Genomic DNA, 12,919 nt, shown 5'->3' with positions numbered 1-12,919 from the left:
TTTTTTTTTGTTTTATTATTAATACACGCGATGAAATTAACATACATAAAATTACTCAAAACCATTTTAAATTGAGTTCTATTTTATTTTTATTATGTAATTTTGAAAAAGTAAAAAGACATTTATGTAATGATTAATTTTTAGGGATTATATTTGATGGTTACCAAAATATAACTTTTATATTTTTATTACAAACAATTCTAAAATACAACAAATAACAATTTAAATAACTAAAAAAAAGTCATTATTTTTGTTAAAAACAAGTATGATACTCATATCTTACCGGAATTCAAAAGAAATAGCAAGCTCCCTAATGCAAATTCATCCCAAAATCCACATATATTGGGTACCGAAGATTAAATGGCCCTTTGCCATCCAGCAGTGGGGTTGCTAGAAGCCATACCTGAGGGAATGGGAAGGAGGAGGTGAAGTGGAGAACATCGGGACCGACCCAACAAGCTCATCTCCAATGCCGATACGCTGTAAGCCTCCTCCTCTCTCCCCTCTCTCTACAAAAATCTTACTTATACATTAGTAGAAGACTGTGTTGTAAATTTGTTCCCTTGTAGTGTTAATTTAACAAATTGATTTGAGGCAAAATCAATTAATCAGCGTCACCCAACATTTTATTGACACTGTTTGTATGTGCAGAACAAAGCTGAGTCTTACAAGGTGGAGTGCTAATTGGAAAAGTGCTACTGTTTTGCATGAGCAAGCTGGTAATGCTATCTACCCATTATTCAACCTCTAAGATTTTATAAAAAAATATGGGTTTTTTTTTTGGGGATTGTTTCTATGTAATTGCCATGCTTTTGGGGACCTTTCTTCATTGATGCTCATGGTACTTGTAGGGAATAAATTTCGAGTTGCAAAAGATTATGAGAAAGAAAAGTTGGCATTCGAGAAAGCTTCGAGAGGACAAGAGATGCTAGCCTCATGTCTAGAACAAGGGAGTTCAAGTTGAGTAGACTGAAGCTTGTGAACTGTGATGTCATTTGTCAAGCCAATTTTGGCCTTTGTTTAGTTGTTGGGTCCAGTAAGTACTTCCTTTTGATCTTGGTTTCACGAGCAAGTGCCCATGTTTTGGCACTTTACTCATACCGCTCGTAAGATTGCTGTTGTATGTGTTGAACTGCCAGTAAATTTGAAAAATCTGTTTATAGGCAATTACCTTGTTTGCATATGTAAGCAAACCATATATGAGTAGGCATTATTAATGGTTTTGTTGTCCTCAGGTAAACAGATGCTGCAGCTTTCCTTTTGAGATTCGCCTTAGCAGCTGACAAGTGCAATGCTCGAAACAGCCAATGCAAGGTGCGACTTTATGTTATGAACCCAAATCATTTGCCTGTATTACTAGATATCCATTCATTTGCCATTCCTTTCTCTTTGTTTTGTAATTCAGCTGATAAAACAAACTGTTTAATGTAGACAAAAAGTGTATTTATCATACAACTAATGTTATTAGTTAAAACTGCAAATTGCTTAACAAAAATAATACTAGATTGCAAATCTTTAAACTTTAGATATCAAATTGATAGTTCGAATGCTAAATGTAATTAAGCCATGACAATAAGAACATATAACATTTTAGCTATGGTTCAGTCCAATCTTCCAAATTGTAAAAACACTGCTATTATTAAAGTTCACAAGTTCCATAAAACTAAACAAAAGTATTCAACATAACAAAGCATGATCACCATTTGTGATCCCAAAATTTCTAAAACGAGCCGTGTCATTAGTCAGCTTCTGACATTCACCATACCAAATGCAGCAAGCAGTGATGATTTAGATGACATACCTCACGACAAGAACTAAAATGCAGCAAGCAGCAATTTACAAGAAAACAGGTCTAATCTTGTTTCATTTTAGTTGAGAAATATCAAATGATAGATATAAATACAAATTTCACCAAACAAATCAGGTTTAGGATATGATATAAACAAGACAACCACACAAAATAGAGCATACAAATTACAATCTCGAAGGTCCAAGGCAAACTAAAATTGAAAAAAGAAAAGAAAAAGCAACAATACTTTGTGATAAGTTCTTCATTGTTTTCGAACTCCAGAAATTTATTAGACCTAAATCGTCCCATCCTCTCTCTTTCCGGCATCCTTTCTTTCTTTCAATGTTGATTTCAAAATACATGTAGCTATCATCAGGCAGATTGACTTGTCCACGCACCAGTCTCTGCCCAAAGAATAAGAAGACATGCAAACGTGCAGAAAAATTTATTAGTGCTTTTGTAGTTCTTCCCAAATATGTTGTCTTTGCTGTACATGTAATGAAGACGATGAAGAATTGAAGATTACTTGGTTCTTCCAACCAAGGAAAATTTATAGTTGCCATCCTGGATGAATTAACATTGTAAACCAGAATGTTGAAGCCTTTATTAATGCAGAAGGTTGCTTTTCTTTTCTTCTATAACATTTGAATTGTTTGGAAATTCAATTCTGTTCATGTTTGACAACCTTACATAATTATGATGCATTAGCCTTAAATACTGTATTTGGTGTGTAGCATAAATGTACCAATTATTTTGTATTAAGAGCATTAATCTTGAATTTTCTAATGTCATTTTTGTAAACCAGATCAAGCAGACGATTGTGCATCATAAAAGAATCTATTCCCAAGTATTAGCCCTTCAAAATTCTATTTCTATACCACATCATTTCGTTGAAGATATTGCATTATTCTTTGTTCAATAGAAAATTTGAAGATTTTGTTCATATTGTAAGTCGTGTTGGAGATAGTTAAACTTTTAAAATTAGTAAAGAAACATAAGAAATAGAAGTGATTATGGTAGTTGTAAGAAGATTAGAATGATTAATGAATAAATTAAATAGTACTAGGATAGGAATTTCAGAGACCTTATTATATCAAACAGTTAGCATGCCATCTCACCTTTGAAGATAATGATAATATAAGAGAGAAAAATAAAGGAAAAATTACTTCTGAAATATCACGCACCTTTCCTCTGCGGTCTTTAGAATAGGATATCAAAAGCATTTGGATTAGCTTCATCTTTCCAGTCTAGCTCTTTCAATATGGTAGAAGATTGAAAGAGGGTAGAAAAGTAGATCGAGTGACTTCATCCTTCCATTGAACCTCTTTCCACCAATCTTCACTTCCTGCAATTCTGATTTGACTTCCCTTTGCACTGTCACAGTTGAGCGGAAGCTTCTTCGGTTTTGGGCAGTTGTATACTATGATTCCTCTCAAGCATGGGGAAGGGTAGGGCATCCCAGTATATGCTCTTCAATTCAAGTAGAGTTTCTAAATGAAGCCTTTCTAGCTTAGCAAATGGGCCTAGATTCGAAATTCCAACCACATTTGCAACTTCACCCGCTTCATTTATTATTTCTTCTATTTTTGGGCACCTAGATACCTGAAGCTTTGTCAGATTTGGAGCAAAAATAAGCCATTTCAAATTCCTCAACTTGGGACAACTGCGTATTTCAATCTTGCTCAGTGCATGAAAGCGAGGAGTGATAGTATTACTATTAGTGGGAAACAGCGAGGAGGTTTGTATCATGCTTCTTTCCCCTAATTCCTTCTCTGTATTCCTTGCTACCATCTCTTCTATTCTACCACACTGCGTAATTTCTAGGTACTCTAAACGCTCCATATTTTCTAAAAACAAAACACTGAATACCTTTGTTTGCGACAAACCTTGAAGACATAGTCCCTCAGTGCATCCTCGCAATTTGTGGTAGCTCAAAAGGCTTTCAAGAGCAGAATCACTGCGTATGCCTATCCACAGCACATTCAAATGTTGCGAGCATTTCAATTCCTCCATTAAACTTTCACCACCGCCACGTAGGACATTCTTACTCTTCATCATTCCAACCACGTCAAAATTGGCTTAGAAATTTTGAATATTTGCAACATTGAAAATTTACGTATCAATTGTTGTGGGATTTGACAGAGATTGTATGTTGCTCTCAAGTCCAAATATTTCAGTTTTGACAACTTATTCAGCTGAATTGGTAACCCAAATATGTTTGTCTCATGTAGATCGAGGCATTCTAGTGAAACCAGTTCTGAAATTCCTTGTGGCAAATTATGGAGTTCGTAGTTTGATGAGAAGTTTAGAACTCTCAGATTGCGCATAAATTGGAAGAAACCATTACTAATCACCTTCAAACTGTTCTGGTTGAGAAATAAAGTTTGAAGATTAGGGCATGTAGGTGTATCTTGTAAACCTTGAATTGAATTATACATCAATGACATTCTTACACCTTCTCAATTTTCAACATCAGGTGTCTTAATTGATCCTACCCCGGTTCGTACAAAAAATCTTTTCTCGAGAGCTTCACACTCACATGCTATCTACAAAGCCATGTCACGAATCACATCATGCATCTTTACACATTCTGCAAAATCTTCACATCTTTCTAATAAACAAACATTAAGAAGAGAATCGATAATGTCCTCCCCTTGCATTTGAGCATCAATTATGTTGTCAAATTCATCCAAAAATCCCTCACAAAACCAATAATCTTTCAGCTCATCAATGGGAATTGCAAAATCTTCGGGATACAAATTACAGTATAAAAGGCAAGATTTCATCGTATCCTTAGGCAAGCTATCATAACTAAATTTTAAAAGAGCATACAGCTCTTTATCCATGCTTGCTAATTTATGTGGAAACTCTTTCAATACCTTAATTGCATATTCCCAATGTTTAGGCATTGTCTTGTAAGCCATGGCACGACCAATTGTAATCAGTGCAAGAGGTAGTCCTTCACACTCATCAGCAACTTGTTTAGCCAGCTCTCGAATATCTGGATGGCTGTCAAGGGTTTCTTCTCCAACCTTCTCTTCAAACAATTTCCAAGCTTCATCTTTGCTTAAACACTCTACTTTGATAACATTATGAGCACCCATTTGTCCACATACATCTAAGGAGCGAGTTGTAAAAATTAATTTAGAACCATTTTTCTGATCCGGTTCAGGTATTCCAACTTTGATCAAATCCACCCGCTCCCACATATCATCCAACAGCAGAACAAACTTTTTTCTGCTCAAAACTCTCCAAATTTCTGCAGCTTTCTCATCAAAACTTTTATTCTTCCATGTCACACCATGTGAAAGGCCAACCTTTTCACCAATTTTTTCTTGAACTGTTGCGATGTTGTGATCTTTAGACACCACCACCCAAATTACAACATCATAACCAATTAGCTCATTGCTTAACTTATTGTTAATTTGGGTCAAGAGTGTTGTTTTACCAACTCCTCCCAAGCCATGTAAACCAATACTACCCACCTTATTTTGTTCAAGTAAGCGCCAGACTTTATCAAATGTCCGTTCCAAACCCACCGTGGATCCGGCAGGTCTTACATCCACTTGGACTGCAAGTTCATTCTCAGCTACCCTTTCAAAAACTCCTGCATTCTTTAGATCAACTATTTCTGCAAGTTTTCTACTCACTTGCTTAGCAAAGTTGTAGCTAGACTTACAATTCTTGGAGAAGCAGCCAGCAAAACATAATTTCTGAATTTGTTGAGTACCATCTTTGATCAACACCTCAGCTTCTGCTTCTGCAGTCTGCACATTTGAAAGCCAGAGTTGAACTTTGTTGAGCGGCTTCATATGTTGTTGTTCAGCAAGATCTAGCCTCCGGTTCACTTCATCCCTTCGAGCTTTCAGTTTAGCCCCTTCCACACTCAGAGCTTTAAGATTATCTTCAAGCTTGCATGTGTAACTTGCTTGTCCAACAATGGAATCCCAGCAACGAGAGACAGTGCCCTCCGTTGAGATTGAGACTGAGCACAAATTTCCCATGATCAAATTATCTGATAGATGAAGAAAGAAGAATGAAATGAATTGTGGGTTTGAGGAGACTAATTGTTTTGATGATTTCCTGAGTGATCAAGGAAGATACAACTAATAATACTGACTAATGCATTGACATATAGTTTTTATCGACCATTAGCATTAGAATTGTTGATTAATACTAAAAAAATTTAGATTGAACTTTGTCAAAGCACCCCACAATCTGGTGCATGAAAGAGCCATCCTCACAAGAATTGAGCTTACTTGACCTCTTGGAGTTTCGTCTTTTGCTTCGTAACGATCGGAGATAGAGTTATGCTCTTGGATTTTATTTGAATGGGCGGACCAAGCTAGGTTGGGGCTTAGATTTAAAGAAGAGAAATCTGGTAGACTCAGCTTTGTCTGGTTTATTATTAGAATTATTAGAGTATGACCCACATTGCACACAGATTGATCAAATATAAGACACTTAGCATGCAGTTCGTCCAGCTTTTTTTAAGAAATGTTGTTTACTCTTTCTAAGCACTCACTAAAGTCTACATGTGGTTAAGCGAAGAAGCCCCAAAATGTTATAGATATTCAAATTTTAATTTGTAATAAATCAGGATAAATGTTTAGTCATTTATTTTAATATACTTTTATTAACTAATTTGGTTTTTACATAATTTTATTGTCATTAAATATGAGTAATATGGATTTTTTTTTATTTTTTTAATTTTTATTAATATACATATGATGAAATATACAAAATTACTCAAATTCATCTTAAATTGCTTTCTGTTTGATTTTTATTTTGTAATTTATAACCAATACAATTACCGCAATACAAACAAATCCAAATATATTAGAAGTGGATGAATTGAAAATGTAAGTCCAAATAAGTTCATGTTTATTCCATTTATTTAATTTTATTTTAAAAACATTTATGAATTAAGGAGGTGAGGTTTAGGAATAATAACAAATAAGATACTAGTTATTTTTTAATTATTCATATCCGAATCTTATAATTTACCTAAATACTCGAACCCTATAAATACTTTATTAATATTTGAAAGTTACCATTTGAATCTTACACAAATTAGATAAGTAATCCTCTTTAAATATCCGAACTTGTTAAGTCTTGATACTTCAAATCTCTTTAGTTCATGGATATTCAATTAATCAACCCAAACCCAACCCATGAAATTTATGTCACATCAATATATGTAACTTATCAATAATTCAAAATATAAAATCAAATAAATATTAAAATTAAAATTCAAGTTCACTCATAATTAACAACAAACAAAATTTTAAATTCACTAAAAAACAACATAAAAACTAACAATCAAATTTTTAAAATGAATAAACTATCATTTAAATAACTAAAAAACACTTATATTTTTTTTTAGACATATCGTATCCAAAAATTACATTAAATTTTCATGTGTACAGGAAATTAGGCTACATGCTTACATGGGAGTCTTCAGAACCATAACCCATATGAACAAACAAAGATGGGAGTTTTCAGAACATCCAACATGACTTGTCCACGCACCAGAAATTTATTAGACCTAAATCCTCCCATGCTAGCTCTTTCCAGCATATCCCTCCTTTGTTTCAATGTTGATTTCAAAATACATGTAGCTATCATCAAACTGACTAAATTGTTCATGCACCAGTCTCTGCCCAAAGAATAAGGACACAGGCAAATGTACAGAAAAATTTATTAGTGCTTCTACAGTTGTTCTCAAATATGTTGTGTTTGCTATACGTGTAATGAAGATGATGAGGAATTAAAGATTACTGGGTCCTTCCAAGCAAGGAAAATTTACTAGTTGCCATACTGGATGAATTAACATTGTAAACCACAATGTCGAAGCCTTTAAATAATGCAGAGGGCTGTTTTTTCATTTCTTCTATAACATATGAATTTTTGGAAATTCAATTCATGTCTGACAATCTTACATAATTAGATTGCATTAACCTTAAATATTGTATTTGGTGTATAGCATAAATGTACCAATTATTTTGTATAAAAAGCATTCTTGCATTCTCCCATGTCATTTATGTAAACCAGACCAAGCAGACGTGATTAATCCTAGTTTCTTAACATTTTTTTTCTCAGGAAGTTTGAAATATTTTATGACCTGTTTTCTCAGCCATGTAGACAACATCTCTAATGTTAGTGTCAATTCCTCACACTCCAAAAACACACAAGAATGATCACAAGGATTGTAGTCCGAACAACATCCTCCTGCACAATCATCCATCTAATAAACTTTACTGTCATGAACGGTTAGAAAAGCAAAACTGTAGATCATATATACTTGAACATTTGGTTCATTAGTTAGTGTATGATCTCTCTATTTAAAAAACATGATTCGAGTCCCCTTCCCTCAATTAAAAAAAAAAAGCTACAGATTATATCCCCGTGAAACACCGCCCCCTAAGCATATGCAGCAGCTAACCAGAAACTTCTAAGCGCATGGGTTAATGTTAACCCCCTCACACACATTATATATCATTGATCATATTCTTCTTACATCTCTTTCTATTGGTCTTCACCCACTCCAGCCTACATAGCCATACTAACAAGTACTGAATTTATTTGTAAAAGTTTTCTAGAAAACCACATTCTATTGTGAATCTTCATTTTAAAGCACAGCCATTCCCTCATCTTAATTTACAGCAGCATTCTCGTTCACCACCGTAGTCGCTAGACACCACTAAAGGACTCCTTTTCAAGTTAGAAGATTGTGCATCATAAAAGAATCCATTCCCAAGTACTTGTCCTTCAAAATTCTATTTCTATGCCACATCATTTCATTGGAAATATAGCATTATTATTTGTTCAATAGAAAATTTGAAGATTTCTGTCTCCATCTTAATTTTAAGATGAATAATGCCACATGCGTAACTTGCTTGCCCAGCAATGCAATCCCAGCAAGCAGAGATCCGTTGAGGTTGAGATTGAGATTGAGCAGAAATATCCCATGATTTAGTGATCAAAATATTTGATAGATGAAGAAAGAAGAATGAAATGAATTATGGGTCTGAGGAGACTAATTATTTTGATGAATATCTGAGTGATTGAGAGGAAGATGCAACGCTTTTGTGCCAATTTATTGAGAGGTTTAGTCGGCCATTAGCACTGGTGATTGGTTGGTGCTAAAATAATTTAGATTGAATTATCAATGAACACATTGCTTTCAATCTAGGACAAGCTTTTAACTAGAATAATAATACCACTATTTTCTTTTTTGACTATATGTATGTTGCATTACAGACAAGATATCTAGTAAGATAATGTTAGACAGATTGACTAACAACTCGAACTGCCATTGAAATTTTTAGACCATTATTACCATAAAACTACAGAACAGATAGACAACAATTTACATTCAACTAGTCCTGGTAAGTGATGGACTCCAATGACAGAACATCAAGAAACAGAATTTCAGAGCAAGTGTGGAGGCCTTCAACATTTTTCTCCTTGTGGTATCAGCTTTATAAACATTGCAGGGTGAATCTTGGAAGGAGCCAACCTTTTAAGAAGTGGGAGAGAAATTTCATCCTCTTCTTCCTAATCGTTGGTCTTTGGAGGTTAAGCTATTCTCTCGGTTAGGTTTTGGGTTTTTTTTTTTAACTTGAGAAAAGAGAATTCGAATATGCTTTTTAAGTAGAGATCATACATTATTCAGATGACATTGAATCTTAATTAAAGAAAACAAAAAAGAAAGCTATAGTATATACAATTTGGTCCAACTTATAAACATTTTAACTTGTTTAACGTATTACAATGAGAAATAAATTCAAATTTTGTATTATAATGAATACAAATAATTAATTAGTCTTTTTATTTTATATCCTTTTATTAACTCATTTCATTTTTATGTAATTTTAGTAACTTCATTTTTTCCAACTAATGTAATATAATATAATATATAAAAATACATTTTTTTGTTCTTTTATTAATACACACGCATGATTACATATATGAAATAACTTTCCATGGAATTTTATGTTAATTTTTTTAATTAATATTACAATTGTATAATTTTATATGTAATTTATAACTTTCAACCAATACATCGGATAAAGTATCACTTATTTTTTAATTATCCATATCTAAATATTATCATTCAACTATATATTCAAATTTTATAAATATTTTATTCATATTTAAAAATTACAAATTGAATCTTACCCAAATTAGATCAATAATACTCTTCAAATATCCAAACTTGTTAAATATTCCATTTTCAAACCCAACCTAAGCAAGAAAGAAATTTACATATTTGCAATATATTAATAATTAAAAATAGTTAATGAAATGAATATTAAAATTAAAATAAAAAGTAAAATTCGCTCATAATTAACAACAAACAAATTTTCAAAATCAATAGGCAACTAGAAGCACTCTTTTGAAGACCATACTCGTATCGTACCCGAATTCGAAATGGATACCCGAACCCATGCCTGAATGGGAAGGGATGGGAAGGGAAGGAGGGGATGAAGCATCGGGGCCAACCCCCAAATTCTAAATCCAAAGCTAATCCAAAAGTTTGAAGCCAAAGTTACTTCAGAGAGTAGAGGCGGGCGGATTGGCTTTACACTTTTGCAGTGTTACTTCAGTAGTACTCTACATACATAGATTCCGGCCAATTCCAATCACTCCGACGCCATGTCCACTTCCGATCCCAACAGGCTCATCTCCAAAGCAGAGAAGCTGTAAGCTTCTCTCCCCTCTCTTTACAAATATCTTACTTGTATATTTGTAGAAGAATGTGTTGTAAATTGCCACTTAAGATTCTTCGATTTCAATTTGTTTATTTGATATCCGATCCCATCCCTTGTAGTGTTGAATTATCAAATTAGTTTGGGGACAAAACCAATTAATCAGCCTGACCCAACTTTTCTTTTTCCTCTGTCTGTATGTGTAGAACAAAGCTGAGTCTTACAAGGTGGAGTGCTGATCGGAAAAGTACTACTGTTTTGTATGAGCAAGCTGTTAATGCTATCTAACCCATTATTCAAACTTTAAGATTTTATCTAAAAAATGGGGGGTTTTTTTATTTATTTTTGGATTCTTACTATGTGATTACCATGCTTTTGGGGGGCTTTCTTCATTGATGCTCATGCTACTTGTAGCCAATGGATTTCGAGTTGCAAGAGATTATGAGAAAGCAAAGTTAGCATTAGAGAAAGCTTCACAAGGACAGCAAATGCGGGTGGATTGGTTTTACACTTTTACTTTTACTTTATTAGTACTATACATAGTTACATAGATTCTGGCCAAATCCAATCACTCCACGCCATGTCCACTTCCGAATCCTATCATTTATCTAAATATTTGAATCTTGTAAATACTTTATTATCATTTAAAAGTTATTAATAACTGAATCTTACTCAAATTAGAGAAATAATATCCTTTATATATTCGAACCTATTAAATTAAATGTTCAATTTTTTAAATTTATCTGGTTCATCTATACCTGATTAATTGACCCAAACCTAATCCAAGTAAGAAAGAAAATTCACACCCCATTTGATATTTGCAATTTATTTATAATTATAAAATTAAAATTCATTCATAATTAACAATAAATAAATGTTTAAAGTGAATAAACTAATAATTTAATAACTAAAAGCACTCATAATATTTTTAGAGATGATATGGTATCTTACCTAAATTCAAAACGGGTTGTGAACTCTTTATCTAAACTTGTCTCAAATCCATTGGAATTCTACATATCCAGTCAAGTAGGTCCGAATACCTGAAACCCTAAAAGAATAGAAAAGATAAAATTAAAGAGCCTTCTGATCTTGGTTGAAAAATTATAGGAATAGGATATTGTAAGCTTCAGATTCCATTTTATCTTTTTGAGCAAAAGGAAAGGAACTCCCAAAGAGTAAGACCAAGCACACCTAGTTTCCATTGCTTTTAACTTCTTCATTTGTGTTCAATTGTGATTAGTGTTAGTATGACATTTACAATGCCTGATTACACACAGTATTAAAAGGCTTTCAAGAGCCAAAACAGTTTTTATTTCTATACATAGCACATTCAAATGTTGCAGGCATTTCAATTTCTGTATTAAACCGTCAATACCTCCATTGATTGGATACATTTTGAATATTTGCAACTTCGAAAATTTACATATCAATTGTCATGGGATTTTATAGAGATCGATGTCCTCCTCAAGTCCAAATATTGCAGTTTTGACGATCTATAAAACTGAATTGGCAACTATGTTATGTTTGTCCCTTGTAGATGGAGTTACTCTAGTCAAACCAACTCTAAAGTTCCCTCTGACACCACATGGAGACTCTTGTTTGAAGACAAGTTTAGAACTCTCAGATTGCAAGTAATGCCCATGTTTTGGCACTGGACTCATGACCACACATAAGATTGCTGTTGTATGTGTTGAACTGCCTGTAAAGTTGGAAAATCTGTTTATAGGCGAATACATTGTTTGCATATGTAAGCAAACCTTATATGAGTAGGCATTATTAATGGATTTCTAGTCCTCAGGTTCACAGATGCTGCAGCATTCCTTTTGAGGTTGAACTTAGCAGCTGACAAGTGCAATGCTCGAAACAGCCACTGCAGGGTGCGACTTTATGTTATGAACCCAAATGATATGCCTGTATTACTAGATATCCATTCATTTGCCATTCCTTTCTCTTTGTTTTGTAATTCAGCTAATAAAACAAACTGTTTCATGTAGACAAAAAGTGTATTTATCATACAACTAATGTTATTAGTTCAAACTGCAATCAGCTTAACAAAAATAATACTAGATTGCAAATCTTTAAACTTTAGATATCAAATCGATAGTTTGAATGCTAAATGTAATTAACCCATGACAATAAGAACATACAAGGTTTTAGCTATGGTTCAGTCCAATCTTCCAAATTGTAAAAATTCACAACCTCCATAAAACTAAACAAAAGTATTCAACATAACAGAACATGATCACCATTTGTGATCCCAAAATTTCTAAAACAAGCCTTGACATTAGTCAGCATCTGACATTCACCATACCAACTGCGGCAAGCAGTGATGATTTAGATGACATACCTCACAACAAGAACTAAAATGCAGCAAGCAGCAATTTACAAGAAAACAGGTCTAACCTTTTCTCTTTTT

General features: G+C 33.4%; 1 pseudogene; it reads right to left on the bottom strand.

Moving 5' to 3' along the window:
- Positions 1,238-5,793, bottom strand: LOC108662606 (annotated as a pseudogene).

Source organism: Theobroma cacao, chromosome 6 (assembly GCF_000208745.1).
Source record: "Theobroma cacao cultivar B97-61/B2 chromosome 6, Criollo_cocoa_genome_V2, whole genome shotgun sequence".
Taxonomy (NCBI): domain Eukaryota; kingdom Viridiplantae; phylum Streptophyta; class Magnoliopsida; order Malvales; family Malvaceae; genus Theobroma; species Theobroma cacao.
The sequence above is the reverse complement of the archived record's forward strand: the minus strand, read 5'-3'. Positions and strand labels throughout refer to the sequence as shown.